Source organism: Canis lupus, chromosome 2, assembly GCF_048164855.1.
Source record: "Canis lupus baileyi chromosome 2, mCanLup2.hap1, whole genome shotgun sequence".
In the NCBI taxonomy this organism is placed as follows: domain Eukaryota; kingdom Metazoa; phylum Chordata; class Mammalia; order Carnivora; family Canidae; genus Canis; species Canis lupus.
This window is the reverse complement of record NC_132839.1, coordinates 87,208,664-87,227,876: the sequence shown is the minus strand read 5'-3', so window position 1 is coordinate 87,227,876 and position 19,213 is coordinate 87,208,664. Positions and strand designations below refer to the sequence as shown.

Genomic DNA, 19,213 nt, shown 5'->3' with positions numbered 1-19,213 from the left:
AATCCCAGCACCGGCTCCTTCTAGGTGGGAGCCTTGGGCACGTCTGTCAACAGCTCTGGGCTTCGCTGCTTCGTGTGCAAAGGATTTTTTTGCTGGGGAACTTCCCCAATTCTTAAAACAATTAAGAGGAGCCCACAGACTACAAAGTGCTATAAAGGTACAGCAAGCTGTAGGGGACAAGAAACCACGTGACCCCAACGCCCTGACCGTGTTACATGGAGGCAGATCATCTGCCCACCAGTGCAAACAACATTAAATTTCTGTCCTTTTATCACATCTCGATCCAGAGCCGGACGCACCTTTATGCCGGAGGATGTGTTTGGGAGGGCCCGGTTACAACACATGCGTGCAGGGTGCGCACGATTCACATTGAGGGTAGGGTACGTCATGAAGAGGGAGCACTCACTCCCCGGGCACCAGAAGCAGGGAGCGACGCTGGGACAGGAAAGCCACATGGGCTGCAGAGGACAGGACAGCCAAACTGCTTCCTGCTGTGGGCAACTCCCAGGCCGGCTCCTGCAGCGCGAGCAACTCAGAGATACATCTATTTTAGGAGAGTTGCTTTTCTACCCAAACAACACCAAAGAGACTAACATCTCATTAACTTCACTAATAAATTAAATTAATCCACTAATACGTGTGCTTCTATACCGAGGACTAGAATTCTACGTACATCTCTCTTTACAGAGTGAGCGCAGGGCAAACCCAGCACCTGTACCCGACGGCCTCCGTGAGCGTGTCTTTCCACTTGCAATGATGTTACTATTGAAATAAACTGTGGGGGAAAAGTTAATGAAATAACGGAACTTTAAAAGGCAGCTTAGGGGATCCCTGGGTGGCGCAGCGGTTTGGCGCCTGCCTTTGGCCCAGGGCGCGATCCTGGAGACTTGGGATCGAATCCCATGTCGGGCTCCCGGTGCATGGAGCCTGCTTCTCCCTCTGCCTGTGTCTCTGCCTCTCTCTCTCTCTGTGTGTGTGTGACTATCATAAATAAATAAAAATTAAAAAAATTTAAAAAGGCATTTTAGACCCACACCCTTGCCAGGGGCTCATCAGGTTTTTTTTTCATCACCGCCCCCCCCTTGGCTCATCAGTCTCTAATGAACTATAATACCATCCATGCTTTTAGGTAACGTGCACTAGCAACAGGGCAAATGTCCATATACGACGAGTCCTTGCCTTTTCTCTCTGCCAGATGTGCAACTTCTTGAAGGGAAGTTTCTTGTGTGTTTATCTTTTCTCGGGCATTAACTGAAACGCCGAGACCCACATTTCCCAAAGAGCATCAGCCACGGCCACGCCGCCGAATCTTAACATGTTGCATTTGTTAAGGGCCTTTAAAGTCACGCAGGTGTTGGGGAAATGTTCGGTCAAACCTTAACCCAGTTTTTGCCCTTGGTGGCGGTTGTTTTGAACGACAGGCCTCCTCAGCAGCCAGTGCCCACGATGCTAATCTCCCAGAGGTGCCCAGAAATGTTCCCGTTCGAGGAGACATCTCTCCAGACTCGTGTAGCTTGGCCCATCTCGGAGGAAAGAAGGAGAGCGGACTTCGGCTCGGTCGTTAACATTTGGGCAGCACCCGGGTTTACTCGCTGCTCTACAACTAACCCGTCAGAGCTGCTGGAGCGCCACCGGTGAGATTAAGCAAATATCATGGACCTTATTTTTTCAATAGAGTGTTTTTTAGGGCAGTTTTAGGCTCACCGCAAAACTGATCGGAAAGTACAGACCCCGGGGCACCTGGGTGGCTCAGCGGTTAAGCATCTGCCTTTGGCTCAAGGGGTGACCCCGGGGTCCCGGGATCGCAGGCTTTCCGCAGGGAGTCTGCCTCTCCCTCTGCCTGGGTCCCTGCCTCTCTCTGTGTCTCTCATGAATAAATACATAAAAGCTTCAAACCCTATATTCAAAAAAAAAAAAAAAAGAAAGAAAGAAAGAAAAGAAAATACAGACCCGTCCCCACACCCACGCGCACAGCGTCCCCCTCAGCAAGAGCGCGGCCTTGGTCACATCTGATGAACCCACACTGACACATCATTATCGCCAAGGTCCACAGTTTCCAACAGGGTTCCCTCCTGGTGTTCTATGTTCTTTGGGTTTCGATAAATGTATAATGGCGTGTATCCACCATCACAGTGTCATACAGAATGATTTCTCTGCCCTAAAAATCCTCTGCCCACCTATTCCTCCCTCCCGCCCCTCTAGCCCCTGGCAACCCCTGATCTTTTTACTGCCTCCATCGTTTTGCCTCTTCCAAAATGTCACATAGTTGGAGCTACACATAATGTAGCCTTTTCATATTGGCTTCTTTCACATAGTACTGTGCGCCTAATGTCCCTCCACGGCTTTTCATGGCTTGATAGCTCATTTCTTTTTAACGCTGAATAGTATTCCGTTGTCTGGATGGACCACAGTTTACGTATCCATTTACCTACTGAAGGACATCTTCATTGCTTCTCAGTTTGGATGATTAGGATCAAAGTTGCTATAAACATCCATGCATAGGCTTTTGTGTGAATGTAAGGGTGCAGTTCACCTGAGAAAAATGCCAAGGTGCGTGATTTGCTGGACTGTATGGTAAGAGCATGTTTAATTTTGTAAGAAACTTGGGATGCCTGGGTGGCTCAGCAGTGGACCACCCGCCTTCGGCTCAGCGTGTGATCCTGGAGTCCCAGGATCGAGTCTCACACTGGGCTCCTTGCGGGGAGCCTGCTTCTCCTCTCTCTGTCTGTCTCTGCCTCTGTGTCTCTCATGAATAAATAAATAAAATCTTTTTTAAAAATGTGTAGGCTCCTGGCATGGAGCCTGCTTCTCCCTCTGCCTGTATCTCTGCCTCTCTCTCTCTCTCTCTCTCTCTCTCTCTCTGTATATTGTGAATAAATAAAGTATTTAAAAATAAATAAATAAATAAATAAATAAATAAATAAATAATAAAATTTGTAAGAAACTGCCGAACCATCTTCCTCAATAGCTCTACCATTTTACATTTCCACCAGCAACGAATGAGAATTCCTATTGCCCACATCCTCTCCAGCACCACATAGGGTTATACCTTCAACTGATTTTGCAAATGAGGAAACTGAGTGGAGACTTCAAATGAAGTGACTGGAAGGACAGTTTTCTAACTATAGGCAACCAGTGTCCTCCTTCCAGTTCACTAAAGCAGGAGGTGAAAGCCAGAGGTCACGTCCCACCCACCCTCTTCTGTTCTTTTTTTTTTTTTTAAGATTTTATTTATTTATTCATGAGAGAGACACAGAGAGAGAGAGAGAGAGAGAGGAGAGAGGCAGAGGGAGAAGCAGGCTCCATGCAAGGGAGCCCGATGTGGGACTCGATCCCAGGACCCTAGGATCACACCCTGAGCCAAAGGCAGACACTCAACCACTGAGCCACTCAGGTGCCGTCTTCTGTTCTACAACCTGTGAGCTAAGCATGGTTTGCACATTTTTAAGTGGCTGGGGGCGGGGGGGGGGAATCCAAAGGAAGAATAAATGCCATGACCTGTGAAAAGTACATGGAATTCACATTTTAGTAACTGTAAATAAAGTTTTATTGGCACAGGGCCACACTCACTGTTCACCCATTGTCTGTGGCTGCTTTTGCACTGTATCAGCAGAGCTGCCAGAGAGAGAAGGGCCCGCGAGCCTGCACCCTCTAGCATCTGGCCTTTTATGAAAAAAGTCGGCCAACTTCTGCACCAAAGAATCAGCCCTAATCAGACGTTATCATCTCTACGAAGACAACTGTAGACTTTGTAATGATTTACCACCAACAAACAAAAAATCCTTCAAAACCAGTTTCTCTCCCCACACAAAACTCCCCTCTCTACATTTTCCAGGCATCTTCGCCTTGTATGGCCAGCGATGACGCTACATGTAGAATGTACTGAATTTTGGCTGCCAGAAGTAAAGCCAACCATCTCTAAGATTTTTTTTTTTTTTTTTTTCCCTTCCAGGAAACTAGGAGACATCCTGCCTGGCTTCTTCTTCTTCTTCTTCTTCCTTTTTTTTTTTTTTTTTTTTTTTCCTGCCTTAAGGTTTGTTTACACTCAGCAGGAGAAAGGTAAGGAGATAAAAGCAATGCAGAATGAATAAAGGAAGACAAGACTACAGCAAAACACCAAAAAGGCAAGATTAGAGGAGCGAGCCCCAGGGAAGAAAGTTTACAAGTTAGCAACTGAAGGGATGGAAAGCGAGATTACACCAGAACACAGTGGCCAGAAGCAAGAATCACTGGAGACAACATCGCCACAGGCAAAGGTTATTTCAAACGCACAGATCTCCTGACAGAGGACGCGTGCGTGGATCAAGTCTGCTGAAATAATGAATTTAATTCTAGCTGTTAGCCTCTTTAGCCGCCCAGGATGCCCACGGGTGGTTCGACCCAGACCTCTGTTGGGGGGCCACTCAGGACAGGGGGCCACGGGGAAGGGGAAGACCTTTGGATCTGCAATTCCTCTTTCCACCGCTCACATCCCAATCAGAGGGCAGGGACGAAGGGCTCCCGGGTCAAGACACTTGAGAGGCAGGATTTAAAAAAAAAAACAAAGCAAAAAAAAAAAAAAAAAAAACTTTTTTTCAGACCTCAGAGTTCTCTCAGGAGTAATAAAAAGTGGCCAATTATTAAATATTTACCATAAGCCAAGCTCTAAATTGAATCCTTTCCACATGTTAACTTCTTTAACCCTGGTAACAACCCCTCTGAGCTAAGTATTTGACTTCCCTAAATCAAATGACAAAACTGGAAAGAAGTGGGGATTCAAACCCAGGGTAATTTTATCAGCCTCCAAAGTCTACACTCTAAAACACCATGAGCCGCCTTCTCCCTTCGAGGGTTGTGAAGAAAACGACCTTCAGGCCTAAATTAATCAAACATGTGCTAACAAAGGGACTCCAAACTGGGCTCCTTCGGGCCATCAGGTGTACTCACCTGCACTGAACTATGATGGTCTTATTTATAAACACATCTTTGAAACGCTGCAGCTTAAAGAGTGGTGTGTTTTGGGTGTTGTTTTTTTTTTAAGATTTTACTTACTCATTCACGAGAGACACAGAGAGAGAGGCAGACACAGGCAGGGGGAGAAGCAGCTCCTTGCAGGGAGCCCGGTGCAGGATTCGATCCCGGGACCCCGGGGTCACGCCCAGGCCCAAGGCAGGCGCTCACCCGCTGAGCCCTCCGGGCGCCCCGCATAGAGTGGTTTTTCATGTACATTTGCCTTATTTAATCCCTCCCAGAAGCTCGAGTGGGGATGGAAGAAACCCCAGCCACCCTCTTTTGTCAAGCTCTTCCCGGGCAGGGCCGGCTGACAGGAGGCAGCGGAGGCCGGAGGCCCGAGTCGGGGCCCTCTGCTCTGCCCGAGGCGGCCCGCCGCGGCCGGCTGTCTGTCCTGCCTGTGGCTGGCAGGACACCTCGCCCGGTGGCATCAGCCCGGCTCCGCACCTGGCTCAGCTGGGCCCGCCGTGAGAGGCCGAGTCCTGACCCCAGCCCGTCCTCACGTGCTTCCCTGCGCTGTTTCTAGAAGCCCGCACTCGCGTGTCCGAGCAGCTGGCGGCCTAGGAGCGCCGGCCGGGCCGCGACGCCCTCCGGGAAGCATCTTAGGACCGAGCGGGAGCCTGGGCGGAGGCCGGGCGCCAGCGGCCACCCCGCAGGCCTGGCCGGGGTCACCAGGGCCGCGGGGCGCCGGCCACCCGCAGAGCGGATGGCGAGGAGGGGAAGCCCGTCCTGCCCCCCAAGCCCTGGCCCCCGGCCTGCTACCGAGGAAGGACGCACCCCCGCTGCGTTCCCCAGAACCAGCCCACGGTGGCAGTTTAGAAGGCGTCCTGCCCCGGTCCTGTGACCTCTGTCCTGGAGGAGCCGGGCCGGGCGTGTTCCCAGGAGGGAAGGGCTGGGTCGCCAAAGCAGGTCGTCTCAGACAACCCTGCGGACCCTGTGACAGCGACCTGAGTCCCGGGCACCAGCGCCGCCGGACACCGAGCTGGGAATTTGAGCGCAGCAGCCCCCGGATGCACAGAAAGTGTGTTTTGCGTTAAGAACCGCGAGCCCTCAAAATCTCGCCTCATACTGTGGTTGCATTTCTGATACATTGAGCCCAAATTCTCCGAATCCCTCCACAGACCCTTTCTGAGAGCCTTGGGTGAAGGGGAGTGGGGTAGGGTGGCAGGGGCTGGAGCAGGACGCCGCTCCTACCGCGAGGAGTTTAAAACCCGAGGGGGACGTAACAGGAGCACCCAAGTAGCTACAGGGGGTGCTTGGTGCCGCCAGCAAAGAAGGACAAGATGGCCTTCGGTTTAAGGAACCAAGGAAGGCTTCGTGGAAGGGGTGACATTCATGTCTTAGGATCTCAAAAGGCCAGGCACTTCAGGCCCAAGAACTGGCCTGCTGGAGCTCAGAGCCGGGTAGGGGCTGGGTATGCGGGGGGAGCCTCAAGGAGTTCAGTGTGACCAAAGTGCAGTGTCTATGCTAGACAAAGAGGGTACATGAGGCTAGGAAGGTGGTTTAGGGTCAAATTACAAAGAAATTTGGGGGCCAGGCTAATAGCTTTGGACTCTATCCAGAGTCTATTAATGTACCAAGCCCAGGCAAGACGAACTGGCCAGGGCAAGAGGAGAGGCAACATGTAAGAAGCCACTGGAACGGTCCAGGCGAAAGGTAACGCACGTCAGAATTAGGGCAGAGGTAGCGGGACGATGGAGAAAGGCGAAGTGCCAGAAACAGGACTAACTGGACTTGGCAAGATCAGTGAGGTTACAGGAAGGCAGGAGAGCGATCCCACGGCTCAAGGTTCTCCTCTGAGGCCAGGCCGTGAATGGCTTTCATTACAAGCGCTGGTTCCAAGAATTCAAAGTTCCAGCAGCCAGTAGGAAGTGCAGAGGTGGCCTATGGGAGAGACCTCTGAGCGGATGTCAGACCCGGAGGTCGGAGGTCCTGGTCTGCAAGGGGCGGAGGAGGGGGGGAAGAGTCCAGACAGAAGAAATCCGAAGATGGAAACTCAAGTAATATTGAGGAGGAAGGGAGGTGGGGAGGGAAGGAGGGAGAAAAGAAGGGAGGGGGGGTGGGGGGAGGGAAGAAGAGAGAGGGAGGGAAGGGGGAGGAAGGATGGGGGAGGGAGGAGGGAGGGAGGGGAGGGAGAGAAGGAGATGGAGAGGGAGGGAGAGAGAGGAGGAAGGCGGGGGGGGGGGGGGGAGGGAGGGGGAGGAAAATGGGGAGGAAGGGAGATGGGGAGGGAGAGGAGGGAGATGGGGGAGGGAAATGAGGAGGGAGGAAGATGGGAAGGGAGGGGGGAAGGAGATAGGGAGGGGGAGAGAGATGGAGAGGGAGGGAGAGGGGGGAGGGAGGGAAAGGGGGAGGGAAATGGGGAGGGAGGGAGAAGAGGGACATGGGGAGGGAGGGAGAGAAGGAAGGGAGGGGGGAGGGAGATAGGGATGGGGAGAGAGATGCGGAGGGAGAAGAGGGAGATGGAGGAGTTGGAAGGAGAGAAGAAGGAAGGAAAAGGAGAAAGAAAAGTATGGATCAGGGAACCAGGAAGGAAACCAAGGGAATATAATGTTACAGAAGAGAAAGGCTTCAAAGAAAAAGTTGCATGAACCGTGTTAAAGCTAAATAAATAAATAAATAAATAAATAAATAAATAAATAAATAAATAAGTCAATCAATCAATAACCAACCCTATTTGTCTGTTTCTGATTTGACTTTTCTGGGGGTAGCTTAGCTCCGGCGAGGCGACCGCACAGGCCGAGAATGCCCCCCTCCCCCAGGAGGGCACGCCCGGGGCCAGCGCGGGGTCAGCGGCCCCCACTGATGAAAGAGGAAAACCACGAGTCACGTCCGAACCTGTCAGCCCTCACGTCTGCCCCAAGTCCTGCCTCTCGGATAAGTGCCCCAACCTCTCTGGATGAAGACTGGGCGCAACCTGACGGGTCAAGAGCAAACGCACGAAGATAAATAACCAAGGCTGTTCGCCGTAGCATGTGCTGCTTTATTACGGGGAAAATTGGGGAACGACCCTCCAACAATAAGGGATGCGCTAAATAAGCTGCGGTACGTTCTTAGCGCAGATCGCTTGGTAGCCACAAGTCAGGGCGGAGGAACAACTTATTGACGCATAAAGATGTGTACAATGTATTAAATTTCAAAAGCAAATTATAAGAACATGACCTCTCTTTTAAAAACATACATGCATTAAAAATATATATAAATGGGACAGCCTGGGGGCCTCAATGGTTGAGCGTCTGCCTTTGGCTCAGGTTGTGACCCAGGGTCCCGGAATCGAGTCCCACATCAGGCTCCCTGCAGGGAGCCTGCTTCTCCCTCTGCCTGTGTCTCTGCCTCTCTCTGTGTCTCTCATGAATAAATACATAAAACCTCAAAAAAAAATAAGCATTCTGTTAAAAACAGTATAAATGATATAAATGTCTCTCTAAAGTAGAGAAACGGGTGATCCTCATCCTATTTCACTTTGCTTATCTATATTTTCTAAGTTTTCTGGAGGAAATATACATTAGAGGTAAAATTTTCTTAAAAAAAAAACAGATTTTTTTTTTAAAGGTAGTAATCCTACCCCTCCCTCAGACTACCTATTTTGACTGTTCTGTGGGAATGTTTATCAAATACACATAATAAAAAAAAATTTTTTTAATTAAAAAAAAAAAACAGGACGTTATCCATTACTCACTATTTTAATTTACAAAAAGTAGGTAGCCATCCACGGAGTGCAAGGCTACAGGAAAAATCCTTCGGTCTAGGGTCAGAAAACCTGAACTTGAGGAAGCTCCTTAACCCCAGAGCTCCAGCTTCATTTTGTGAGTTCGGTGAACTCAGGATCTGAGCTTGGTTGAATGAGATAAAGCAAGTTGGAGGAGGTCCTTGAGGGGGTGTAACCACCATCTGACCCTGGGGCAAGTGAAGGCTCCCGGCCCCTCCCCTGTCCTTGCAGCGCACCTTCCATCCACCGGCCCCACACTGAGCGCTGCTGCGAGGACGTGGCCTGGAGAGGCGAAGGTGTTGTTGGGAGCCCCTGAACTGTGCGTGTGACGGTTAAGGCCCCTCTGTCCACCCTCAGGACTCTGGGGGGTGCGTGTGGATATCTCCTCATGCTGTGGCCACGTAGCACAAGCCTCGGATGCAAGCTCCCTGGCCCACTGAACGTTCCCCAGTCTAGAATGGTCCGCCTCTTTGCCCAGACTCTCTTTGCCCTCCCTGTTCGGAGCCGCTTTCCGATTGCACCCAGGGAACCCCCAAGGTGTCTTCCTAAACACCGCGGCATACTTCGTGGCATTTATCTATCAGTCGAGCAAACGTGTACCGAAGTCCTGCTATGTGCCAGGCGCTGAGGCAGGGCCCAGAGATGCAATGAGAGGTGCCATGGACATCATCTCCGCCTCACGCTCCATTATCGAGTCCCTCCCTAAACACCAGGACGCGACCTTGGAACCCAACCGACCTGATCCGAAGGAGAGCTCCTGAAGGTGTGAGATCGCAACCCGGGTACTTGGCCTGTCCCTACCATCATGTCTTTATGTGCCAAATGGGAAGACAATACCCGTTTCAAAACCTATTCTGGGAGTGCCTGGGTGGAGGCCACTTGAGGGGGTGAGCGCTGGGTGTGATACTACATGTTGACAAATTGAATTTGAATTTTTAAAAAATGTTAAAAAAAAAAAAAAAAAAAACGAGTGCCTGGATGGCTCAGTTGGTTGAGCCACGGACTCTTGGTTCCAGCTCAGGTCATGCTCTTAGCGGGTTAAGATGGAGTCCCCTGTGGGCTCCACACTCAGAGCGGAGTTTGCTTGTCCCTCTCCCTCTGCTCCCCACCCCACCCCACCGCTTGCTCTCCCCCTGAAATAAATAAATAAATGAAATCTTAAAAGCCCCCCCAAAAAAACAAAAGGCCAAGCTATCCTAAAGATGAAGCAATTACATCAAGGCGTCCGGCACAGGACCTGGCACCTAGCAGGACCTCAGTCAACATAGCCATGATCACTTCATCCCGAATCCCATCGTTTGCTGACTCAGCTGCCAACACCCCCCACACACACGCACTTGGAGAATTATTCCTGAAGTGATTGGTAGCAAACTTTCTTTCACCAGGCGCACTTCAATTTCAACCAATACCACCTCTGTCACTACTGGGGAAACGGTTTTGCTGACTCTTTGCTGGAATCCTCCTATTCCCAGAGCAACCTGGGTCGCCAGGATGTAGGTGTCCCTGTGACGCTCCCACCAGAGTCTTCCTTGGTGTCCTCTCCTCTTTGGGGCGACGGCGGGGTGTCTGGGTTTCAAACACCTGGTTTCTGTGCAAAGAGAAAAATCAAAACAACCGTTCCTTTGGACAAGGATGTTTTCTTCGTGATGGTGGAAAACAGAGAGGACAGCCCCGGGAGGAGGCTGGCATGCGGGCAGGTGCCATCGCCCAGAGGCCCGTGTGTGCTCAGAGGACAGTTCCCACAGCCCCTCCGGGGGACAAACCCCGACGGCAGGGTCATTACCCCTCACTCAGGATCCACAGATGCAACAGCCCGTCCTGCTTAGACGCTGTGGAAGCGTGATGGGCCCCTCCACGTCCCACTCGGCCACCACCAGCAGCGTCCAGCAGACCTCCGTGCATGCACGCCGTGTGGGGTGCAAGGGCAGTGCAGGAAGCATGGCATCCCCACCAAATGACCCTCTCCCCTCTCGGGGAGCAGCCTCTCGGATATACAGGGTGTGCCGAGGAACCCGCAGGGCTCCACATCCAGGGAAGCCGGAGATACAGCAGCTAGCCTCTCCCCGCTGGGCCTCGAAGAACTAACTCCCTTAACGCCACAGCCAAACTGTGCAGCGGGGAGCGCCCGTCCCCGTGGCTGCAGCGCCACCTGGTGGCCAGGTGAGCGAGGCCCGGGCTCGCCCTCCACCTGAGCAGGCCACGTCTCCATCCTCTCCGGAGGCAAACAGGAGTGGCTGCCCTGCGCACCTGTCGGCCAGAACTGGGAGTCACGGGGGTTCAGCCACATAAAACTATTGCCTGGTCATAATCCCACCCCAATCACCGAGAAGAGACAAGAGCATAGAAGGTTCCTGCCAGCATTAGATTTTCATGTCCAAATGCATCCTCATACAAACTCGCAAACGCGCACCAGTGTTTAGTTCACATCTCGGTGACTTCCTGGCCTCTCGGGTCTCTTCAAGGCCTGCAACCACAGCCAGGATATCATTTTAAAGCGAAAAGGAAGAGGAAAAGTCAGCCTAAAGACCTGTAATGACATCCCTCTCTTCTCTTTGCCGCAATAGCTCTGTCGAGAGCTGACATTTCCGACGCCATCCAAAACTCGGGCCCGAATTGCAACTTCCCCGCGTACAACAACCAGAACCGCGCCTGTGCATTGTAAGGATGGCGGTTCCAATAATGTGATTTGTTTGGGACTTAACCTGCGGGTATACACACTGATTCGGTTCATTTCTAAATCCAGATTATTCCGGTTAATAGCCTGGTAGCGCTCAGAACAGAATGTGTGCACCACAGCTAAATATTCCATATTAAAAATAGTTTGTGATGGGATATGCTTTTTATAATTAAGTTTAATGTACATTAACATTTTTAGATGAAAAACTGACAATCTGAGAACAGCTCTAAATTCTCCTTTGATTATTTTTCCAGAGCACTGAAGGCATGATATAGCTACGTAAATAGGCTAGCAGTAAAGTTCTTTGAAAGATTATTTTCTGCCCTATCAAACATGCCCTTCTTTATAACCCTCCAGTGGTTTTCTGGAGCAGAAATGGATCGTGTACAAACTCCTGGCTGGGACACCAAGTCACAAGAGCCTGACTTAATTTCTGACCCATATGTCCTGGTCAGGCCAACTCGCTATCCCCTACAGAGACCTACCATAGACTCACCTGCCAGTATCCTAAGTTGCTCCTTTCCTGCATCTTTTCCCACCTGAATAAGTTTTGCACTGCCTCCTTGCTGTTGAGTCAGGGTGGGATTGCCAAGTTTCACCCCCTCCCCCCCAAAAAAAGAGTAAGGTACTGAATTTGAATTTCACATAAATAACAAAGTCTTAGCATAAGTATGTCCCAAAAGTTGCACGAGGCATACTTGGACTAAAAAAAAGATTATTTGTTGCATACCTAAAGTTCAAATTCAGTGGGTGTTCTGTATTTGGCCTGACGACCCCAGCCCAGGGCCCCTCTTTGGTGTGTCATATAATGACCTGGCCTTCTAGGCGACAGCCCCTGCCTCCATAATTGATGCCTCCCTGTTATCATCCTTTTAAAACACCTAAGCAAATCGTCCTCAAATCTGAGAGACCAGCTGTAAGCCGTCTACTTCATTACTAAGGATAGCCTCAGTCAGTGGTTCCCAAAACATAGTAGGTACACAATTAATAGTAGGACGTGACTGTGTTGTTTTGTGATCATTTGGTTTTCATCTTATTTGCTTTTTGGTGATCCCTTACTGATAACACACAATACTGCCTTTCTGCATACAGTAGTTATATAAAGTTCCTTTTCAAACAAATGTGTGGTTTTTGTTAAAAAAAAAAAAGAAAAGAAAAGAAAACTTACAACAATACAGGGTAGAAAATAAAGTAATTTTCTACTCTAATCTACTCGGATTAAGCCACATCATGACAGTAGAGACAAAGTGACTGAAGTTTGGGAAACAACGCCATAAAGCAAAGGTCAGCAGACTTTGGCCCACGGACCAGATATGGGCCACCACGTGCTTCAGTAGATAAAATTGGGGGGAGGGAGGGGGACAGCCACAATCTTTCACTTAAGTATTGCCTCTGGCTGCTTTGGTGCAACAACAGCTGAGTTGAGTACTTGCAAAAAAGACCATATGGCTCACAAGACCTACAATATTTACTCTTTGGCCCTTTATTTTTAAAAAGATGGCACTTGGGTGACTCATCAGTTAAGTGTCTGCCTTTGGTTCAGGTCATGATCCTGGGTCCTGGGGGTCGGGAATCCCTGCTCAGTGGGGAGTCTGCTTTTCCCTCTGCCCCTTCCCCTGCTCATGTTCTCTCCACTCCATCTCTGTGTCAAATAAGCAATTAAAATCTCTAAAGAGAGAGAGCAAAAAGAAGAAGAAAGTTTACTGACTCCTGATCTAAAGTATCACTCATCTAAAATAGTCAAAGGAAAAGAGAACTTTGAAAGTCCCCATGGCAGATATTTTTGGAGAGAGTGAATATGTGACACAAGAAAGCCCAAAGTTGACACAGTCCTCCATTTCCCATTCCAGATTCTTTTTATCAACCTCTTCCCCACGCCTGGATCTGCTGAGGCTTCATTCTCATACTTACACTTTGGAATAACATCTGCTTCTTCTATATTAACTCAGACCCACCTACACTCTAACTAGGTAGTGGTAAGTGAAATACAACGTGCCTTTTATTGTGTTCTCCCTAAAAAGGAAAAAAGAGAAAGAAGGCATCTCTTCTTATCGAGGGCCATGGCCCATATAAAGCAAACCCATTTTAATAACTCAACAACTCAATACTTCAGTACAGAATATGTTAAAGTTAGCATAAATAGGTAACAGTAACTTCCATAATCATGCACAAATTACTTCTGAAACAATGGGTAGGCTCTGGAAATAAAGTTTTAATCAGCTGCAAATGTCTGAGTAAGCATAATTGTATCCACTAGTTAAGCCTCCTTAAGCATGATAGCATTTTAATCCAACAGGTCAGCAGTATTGTAGCATCTCAGGCCAATTCACTAAGATGAGAAGACACTGACATCTTAGGTTCGAAATAAAATTAAAATACAGCCCCTACTGTGCTGTTATAGACAATGAATGTTTCTAGAAAGTTCTCCAGCCCTGGAAAACATCATTGGTAAACCTTTCCACATGGGCGCAGATAAAATTTGATGCCCCTCCCTCTGAGCACCTCTAGACTGTGGGTGCTCTTGAAAGCTCAGGACTCAGCAACTTGCCATAATCATGTACCTGGCGACGAGTCTGTTACCTGATTGCCTCTAACTCAAGTCCGATGTCTGACTTGCTTCCTCTAGCACCCAACATATGACCGGGCTTTAAGAGGTCTTGGCTACAAGAAGGGATGAAACCCCCAAGGTTGTTCCAAATGAGATCCAAGGAGAATATGACCACAATTTTCAACTAAACTAACAGAATAGAACAAAACTGAGCAAACATTTCTCCACCAACCAAAGAAACATTCTGTTTGTAATCCAGTTCAGTTGACAAGTTAAGACTATCAAAGCAAAATACACAAAGAGTCATGCTGAAGGAAGGGCGATTCAATGACCTCTAGCTTTTCCTTTTTGTATGCTTTCTCTTCTCATCGAAATCTTATAATCTGCCTATTGCTGCTCCTGTTTTAGGAAATAAGCCAGCATCAGTCATTTCCACAGTAGTATGAATAAGACAATGACTTGCCTCTCTCACCCTCCATCCTAAGAGAGGCTGCAAAGGCATTATCCCCAATCAAAGGAACTGGCAACATGTGCAACAGGCCATGGAGTAGTCAAACATTATCTAACTCTGCCTACGAATCAAGCCTGTTGGGATGGAACATTACTCTGGCTCAACTAGAGATGTACGACATGGCAGCAGCATTGGTGGGGATTAAAATACAGGCGATGAGTATTGTTAGCATCCTTTCCAGGTCTTGGAGTAATTTTGTTTATTTCAGAACATGATATATTATTTGAAACTAGCTGATATCTATGCAAAAGTAAAGATCTGGAGAAGAATTGAAAAAACTTCAAGGAAAATTTTACTGTCTTCCTAAGAAAGACAGAAACATCTCCCCAAAATGTCTTGTTCCCTAGGTGATTATTTTTCAGCCTTCACATCCCTGACGCTGACTTTTTTATTTTGGCATTTTGAGGGGAGACTAATGATTGTGCCAAATGGAAAAGGGGAGAAAAACACGAAAGCGCAACGCTGGGCAAACTGGGTAAGCAACCACCTAGGAATGGGGGAGTGGAAGAAAAATTAAATCCAGACAAAACCATACCAATGTGTTCCAGTGTCCATCCCAGTTAGAACACCACAATCCCAAGGGAGATGCGCTATAAAAAGCATAATTTGAGTATTATCTCTCATCATTCAATATAGTTTTTCAACCCTTTCAAAATCACATTGAAAAATCTATATAATGTGTGCTTAGATTAATGAACTGTTTGAATCTGGATCAATAAGGACTCGAGGCTCTGTGCCGTTGACACCTGCTGGGAACATCTAGAAGAATGCTCCACGGAGGGGCAGAGCCAGTCGGCACTTTGTAACTACAGGGGTTCCACTTAATAAACAAGCAATCTAATATATGACCTCTGCAGATTAATTTCCTAAGAGCAAGTAAATAATCTGGATTCAAATTTTCCTTGATTATGCATATAATTACACTATTACTTACCAATTAACACATTGATTTAAAACTTCTTGGGATTATGCATTTAAGAGTATAAAAGAGATCATTCTGTCATCATCCAAACACTCAAAAAAAAAAAAAAAACCGCTCTAGTTCAGCAAGGAACCGTAGGAAGCAAAACTTTCCACTCATCTGCTTTCTCTTACGGAAGAAAAGACGATGCTGATAAGGTTATAAAGACACCTTAAAACATCACAGACCAGAATTATTGTCTCAATAACTGGACCACAATGACACCCATTAGCAAGGGTTTGTGCGTGACATAATAACAAAGTCTTGGGGAAGCTTCATCATCTCCTGAAATATTTCTGTAGAACCATAGATTTAAAAAACTGCTTCTCTAGCTTGGATTATTATTATTTTTTTAATTTACTGCAGCAACGAGGGGATAATTTATCCACCCTTAGACAGTTACATAAATAGACAAAGATATATGGCAGAGATACTTCTCTGCTTTAGACAAGTATAATAATTAATGTTAGTTTGTTGTTCCTTGTCCCTACATAAAATTTCCCATTAAAAATGTTAATATGTCCCTTCATGAGGCCACATAGCCATGGGAAGAAAAAGATACAGATGAAATTGCTACATAGCATGCATGCATATGTAAAAGACGTTAAAAATAATAAATCAACACGGCAAATATAATGAAGCCTGCTGTCCAACAGTAAAAGCTGTCAAGATGAGGTTGCATTATTAAGACCTTTATGTCCAACTGTTCGGCTGAATAAAATCTCTCCTACCACTTATGCACTTTCAGGGAGAGAACTCACATCTGGGATCAGATTGTCACAGCACCGCATTCCTGATTCCTTTCCCCTTGTATTACTCTCTGAATAATTATCTGAATCGCCACAGAAAATGAAAGCTAACTGAAGCTAACCACAAAATAACGAGCTTTTACACGCAGAAATACTGCTCCGCGGTGTCTTCTCTAACAGTCAATATTTCAAAAAGAAATGCTTACGCGCCGGAAAAATAAAGATCTTACCGGTTCGGATTCCGGCGCTACTTATTTTCTCAGTAAGATCAGTAACGCAAACAATCATAAATATGATTCAAAATCACAACTCTGGGGAAACACAACCAGTTAACTTTGGACTCTGTTCTTACTTCTTAGAGAGAGGTAAAGCCCCCAATATATAACAGCTTTATGATCCCAGGATATACAATGTCGGCATGCTGATTATTTCTGAGACCTAATAACTAATTATTCAGAAAGAGGAAGAAAATAAGCCAATCCAACTCCTCCTCCTCCAGCCTTAATCCCTAATTTAAAGGAGGAGAAAAATATGGCTTCGTAGGGCAGGAAGCCCCGAGGGCCCTTTCAAAATAAAAGGAAAATAAAAAATAAGCTTCAATCCCCTTGACAGCATACAAACAAAAGCAGCAGTTACTTATCAGCTTCACCCCCAAAATAAAACCCAGCGAGATGACTGGGAGTTTCGGTTAATGTAACCCAAATCTGAACCTCTGGGGGTGTCAGCCGCCTCTCAATAAAAAGGAAAACTGAAAATAGTACAAAAGTGGCTCCTAATAGCAATAATGCAAACTTCTGTGGTCATTACCGGTCAGATAATAACCGGCAGTGACCTTAAAACCATACATTATGGCTTAAGTATGGTCTAGTGCTCATCGCAGATGTGTAGCTGAGAAATAAGCAATGCAATCTTGCCGTAAATGCTCAAACTGTTCCAAGGCTGGCCTGCATGCAGGGATTTCTTTTTTTTCCCCCTCCCCAGTGTTATCACACCGGGAATCTTATAATGATCTGAAAAATACGTACCTTAGGGTAATAGTGCTATAACTGCAAAGATAAATGCCCAGACCGATGCAATCGAAATCACACCCAGAAAGCCGGTTCCGCGACGCAGGTGGATGTTGTCCTAACGCGGAGACTCGGGGGGAACATTTTGACCCTTTTAAGCCTCAGCTGTCAGGAAAGCCGCAAGGATCTTAGTTACCATATTCATCGCCTCTGTGAAATGGTATCATGTCAACATTCCCATTTTGCAGGTCGGAAGAGTGAGGCGCAAGGGAGTCAAAGCAGCTGCTGGGGGAGGAAGCGAGGTACCGGTGTGGAGAGCCAGCTCCTTGTCGGCCGGGCCCGGGTTCCCGAGTTCGAATCATCCTTTCACCAGTTCCCAGTGCCTTCATCGGAGATGAATTTGCATTTCACTCTTACCTCCTGCTAACTGGGGGGATTTTACACATTTTTTTTTTCAATTTGTCTTCCAATGTATGGGGAATGCGGCGTCTACTTTTTTCTCTTTCATCATTTCTCTGCTCCCCCAATATTTTTTTTATGTGACATAATCTTTGCACACGTGGCTCTGGCCAAGCTGAGAGCAGTGGCGCGTTCTGGGAGCAACCCCAGATCTAAAGCCCTCTTGGACACGCCACCCCACGAGTGGAGAAAACGGGTCCCACCACTTTATCAAGAACCACTACCAGCTCTCCGGAGAAGCCTGCTGCTTATTTCTTAGCAACGCACCAGCGGGGAAAGAACCGAAAATTGGGCCCTTTCTAGAAAACACATGAGATGAAACCAGTTACAGCAAGAATTATCCCCCCAGTGGTGTGAAACACCTGACACCGGCTCTCCCCGCCTGTCCCCTGATCCGTCCGAGGAGCTGGTCACCCGGGGTGGACATCTGTAACTGTGATCACAGCTACACCCAGCTGCACAGCCCTGGATCACGAGTCCACGGCCCAGGGCTGAGAAACAGCTCGCTAAATCAACACGGGCGCTCTGTTCCTAGTCCTCTTCCCACTGGCTTTCTCATGCTCTCCTCGCCTACCTGGAGGACAAGGCCACTCTGCTGGGTTTGGGTAACTGGAGAAGCTGAAAGTCCACTTTCTTTCGGAGCTCCACGCACAATGCCGGGGAGATGCCCCTGGCATCACCAGCTGCCTCCCAACTGGACAGGCCCCAGGTAGGCAGGCGGGTACCTGAGGTCGAGGACAGTGATTCTCAACGGGGGTGATTTTGTCCCCCGCCGAGGGGGAGGGAGGGGGGATTGGTCACTATCCAGAGACGTTCCGAGTTGTTATAATCTGGGGAGGAGGGGGGGTGGGTGGCCATCACTGGCACCTAGTGGGTAAAAGCCAGGAAATGCCCAGGAAAGCTTCCCGCCCCCAGTAAAGAGTTATTGAACCCCAAATGTAAAGAGAGCTTGAGAACCCACACCCCGGTCTAGATTCCTTGCTGTTTAGAATCTCCCGGATTCCCGCATGAGTCCCGGGCACCACGCTGGTGCCACGCAGAAGGCCCTCAACCAGCGCCGGTGGAGAATCGCCGCAGGCAGTCCTGGCAAGGAGCCGAGAGATGGGCCCCGTCTTCTCCCTCCCACCTGATGTCCCATCTCCTCCTTCCTGTCTCTTTCACCACGTCCCATTCATTCCCTGTCTCTTGTTCTACTCTCTCTTCTTTCCCTTTGCTCTAAAAGGCTACGCGTGGAGGGTGCCCATAGCCTCACCCATGTGATCTTCAACACAACCCTGCGAAGGAAGTGTTATGTCCTCACTCTACACCGGGCAAAACCGAAGCTCACAAAAAAGTAATTTGTCAAAGGCCCCCCCCCAAGTCACTGAACTGTACAGGTGAAACCGTCGTGTGTTCAGCCCCGGAGCCCAGTGTTTCCCTCCCAGTAAGAACACCCGGGAACAGGGTGTTCGAACCCGGTTCGAAGAGGGATTCAAAAATATTCATAAGTAGCTGAAGAGTAAAAATAATATAATAGGAAGTAAACTCCACGTCAGGCCAACATCTCCCCCTCTCCCCTGAGGCGACTGTAAGCCAAATTCATTCGGAGACTGGAAAATGAAAT

General features: G+C 48.2%; 1 protein-coding gene and 1 long non-coding RNA gene across 3 annotated transcripts in view; one reads left to right on the top strand and one right to left on the bottom strand.

The window, feature by feature from the left end:
* The window catches only part of PPARGC1A (PPARG coactivator 1 alpha), a 638,569-nt gene that overhangs the window by 583,078 nt on the left and 36,278 nt on the right, over positions 1 to 19,213 (bottom strand). The window lies entirely within an intron of this gene.
* LOC140610644 (uncharacterized) lies at positions 6,764 to 8,195 on the top strand. Its single transcript, XR_012012227.1, has 2 exons — positions 6,764 to 6,989; positions 7,701 to 8,195. It is a non-coding gene; the product is annotated as an uncharacterized lncRNA (long non-coding RNA).